Genomic DNA, 3807 nt, shown 5'->3' on the forward strand with positions numbered 1-3807 from the left:
GAGCGGCCACTGCACTCCAGTCTGGGCGACAGAGTGAGACTCCAACTCAAAGAAAAAAGAGATTAAGCCAAATCACCTTTATCTCTACCTCAGTAACACCATACAATAAAATTATTCATCCACTGAACAAATGAATTCCTATGGCATTCCTCACACTCAAGGTCCACTGCAGTGACCAAAGTTGTGACCTCACCCTCTTGGAGTTCACAAGCCACAGCACACCTGAAGCTGTGGCAGCTGAGTGGCAGGAAACGCTGGTGGTTTCCCTTCTAGCCTCCAAGTTCATCCTTCCCCCTCCCCCAGTCACATGCTTGTTTCAGACAGAGTGTAATACGGTTAGGCTTCAGCCTTGCTCTACTAATATATCATATATAATCATATTCCTCAAGATTACACTCCTGTTACCAAAATTAGAATCAACACATTACCAAAATGCCACAGCAGCTATCACAAATGGTGGACTTTTTCAAATGGCAAATCTTATTTATCACATTACATTTTTCCTTGTTTTTTTTCCTTTTACTTTTTTTATTGCCAGGACTCTATGAACCTACATTTTTCCTTAACTGTTCTTTATAGGGTAATCTAATCCTAAATTTGAAAAATACTTGACAGTTCCCTCCCAGGTCCCAGGGACTATCCTGAAATACGTCAGAATGTAGGGCTGCTAAACAGATGGTCAAATGCTTGTAGTTATTCCTCTCAGGCTATTAAACCAACCTCACGAGAGAGGTGAACCTGGACAAGATGCCTAGCTCTCTCCTCCATCCCTTGCCTTCCTGAACCTAAGGGAGGGAACACTGGTGTGTTAATACCACATTATCTATTGGGATTTATACCATAGGCTGCCATAAATACTGACTGGACCCTGTTTACAAGGATGAAGATGGATAAAGATTAAAAGTTACATACATCGGGTCAGGCGCGGTGGCTCATGCCTATAATCCCAACACATTGGGAGACCGAGGTGAGAGGACTGCCTGAACCCACAGGTTCGAGACCAGCCTGGGAAACCTGGCAAAACCTCATCTCTACAATAAACCCAAAAAAATTAGCCAGGTGTGATGACGCATGCATGTAGCTACAGCTTCTTGGAAGGCTGAGTCAGAAGGATCACCGGAGCCCAGCAGGTCAAGGCTGCGGTGGCCATGAGCGTACCACTGCACTTCAGCCTGGGCGACATAGCAACCCCAACTCAAAAAGAAAAAAAGTTACATACATCCCAATTCAAGCACCAGTGACAGAAAACAAGTTACTACATATGAGAGCTTGCTATCCTGCTCTTGCTCATCTCTCTCACACTCTAAAGACTAATGTTCAGTCAGGCTCCGTGGCTCAGCCTGTAATCCCAGCACTTTGGGGGCCGAGACAAGAGGATTGCCTGAGCCCACAGGTTCAAGACCAGCCCAGGCAACTTGGCAAGACCTCGTCTCTACAATAAATCAAAAATTAGCAGGGCGTGATAGCGCACGCCTGTAGTTCCGGCTACTTGGAAGGCTGAGACAGAAGGATCACCGGAGCCCAGCAGGTCGACACTGGGGTGGCCATGAGCATGCCACTGCACTCCAGCCTGAGTGAGGGAGTGAGATTCCAACTCAAAATAAATAAATAAAGACTAATGCTCGGGCCTTCTTTTGTAAACCAGTCAGCCTACGAGTAGGAGGGAGCGACCTGCTTAGGTCCTGAGCTTAAGCAACATGCTCCAACCCAGATTACTGGACAACTCTACATGAGGATTTTGGCCAAAAGCCCAATTAATAATGAAGTAATACCCTGAATCTCCCACTTGCCATTGTTCTACGTAAAATCTCCTTCAGGGACATCATGATTAAGATGAGCAGCTAAACCATGATATTCTGATCACTTGTTAACAGTTAACATCCCAACTCCACTACTACTCCATGGTCTGTGCTATCCGCTTGGTATTTAATCACATACTGTTTGGTAGCATTTCCTATACTCAAGGAACAGCAGGAATGTTAGAAATGGTTCCTGAGAGAGAACATATCGGAATCCTCTAGAGTTAACCCACTGCTCCTACAATGGGTCCCGGTTGTTGAGTGGTGCAGATAACAAAGAGAAAGAGTGGAAAGCTGGGTCAGTTGATGATGATGACAGTAATAATAAAATAGGCTAAGCCGGGCTCAGTGGCTCAGCCTGTAATCCTGAGCTTTGGGAGGCTGAGGTGTGTGGATTGCCTGAGCCCGCGGGTTCAAGACCTGCCTGGGCAACATGGTGAGACCTCATCTCTACAATAAATCAAAAAATTAGCCAGCTGTAGTTCCAGCTATTTGGAAGGCTGAGGGAGAAGGATCGCCGGAGCCCAGCAGGTCAAGATTTCAGTGACCAGGAGCATGCCACTGCACTCAAATCTGGGCAACAGAGTGAGACTCCAACCCAAAAAAAAATTAGACTAATATGTATTGAGCACTTACTATTTGCCAGAGACTCTTTAAACATTTTATATGTTATCAGTTACTTGGTTCTCGCAACACCATGAGATGAGTACTGTTATTATCTCCATTTTACACATGAAGAAACTGACACACAAAGGCAAAAATATTGCTTGGGCTGGGCTTGGTGGATCAACCTGTAATCCCAGCACTTTGGGAGGCCAAGGTGAGTGGATTGCCTGAGTCCTCAGGTTCGAGACCCACCAAGCAACTTGGCAAGATCTCGTCGCTACAATAAATCAAAATTAAAAGGGCATGGTAGCGCGCGCTTGTAGTTCTGGCTACTCAGAAGGCTGAGGTGGAAGGATCGCCAGAGCCCAGCAGGTCGAGGCTTCAGTGGCCAGGAGCGTGCCACTGCACTCAAGTATGGGCAACCAAGTGAGACTCCAACTCAAAAAAAAAAAGAAATTGCTTGAAGTTTGGGCTAGTAAGCAGTTTAAGTTGCAGACTGAGTCTAGCGTTCTTAACTACTTTTCTTTGATAGTATAACAGTTAAGAGTAGACAAATATTACAGTTGAAGCTTAATACTCAAAAGACATTCAAGGAGGCAGAAAGTAACATGGATCTGGATTTCAGGCGAAAGATTCAAGCCATATTTTAAACACGCAGGTTGGGGATACATCAGTGTTAAAGGAAGAGAGTGCTGATGGAGAAGTTAACGGATAGAATCATAAGGAGACACAATATTAAAAGTTAAGTTAGCCGGGCTCGGTGGCTCAGCCTGTAATCCCGCGCTTTGGGAGGCTGAGGTGAGTGGATTGCCTGAGCGTGAGGGTTCGAGACCCGCCTGGGCAACTTGGCAAGACCTCATCTCTACAATACATCAAAAAACTAGCCGGGCATGGTACCGCGTGTCTGTAGTTCCAGTTGAGGCTGAGGCGGAAGGATCGCCGGAGCCCAGCAGGTTGAGGCTGCAGTGGCTGGGAGCATGCCACTGCACTCCAGTCTGGGCAACAGAGTGGGACTCCAATTCAAAAAAAAAAAGTTAAGTTAGCAGGCCGGGCGTAGTGGTTCACACCTATAATCTCAGTACTTTGGGAGGCTGAGGCAGGAAAATTACTTGAGCCCAGGAGTTGAAGACCAACCTAGGCAACACAGCAAGACCTCATCTCTATAAAAAACGAAAATCAAAAAATTAGCCAAGCATGGTGACACACAACTATAGGCCCAGCAACTTGGAACGCTGAGGCAGGAAGATCATCTGAACCCAGGAGGTGGAGGCTGTGGTGAGCTGTGATCATACTACTGCCCTCCTGCTGAGACAACAGAGTGAGACCCTGGCTCAAAAAAATAAATAAGCGAGCCGGGCTCGGTGGCTCAGCCTGTAATCCCGCGCCTTTGGGAGGCTGAGGT

This window comes from Carlito syrichta, unplaced genomic scaffold (assembly GCF_000164805.1).
Source record: "Carlito syrichta isolate Samal-C Ts95f unplaced genomic scaffold, Tarsius_syrichta-2.0.1 Scaffold126567, whole genome shotgun sequence".
NCBI classification, from domain to species: domain Eukaryota; kingdom Metazoa; phylum Chordata; class Mammalia; order Primates; family Tarsiidae; genus Carlito; species Carlito syrichta.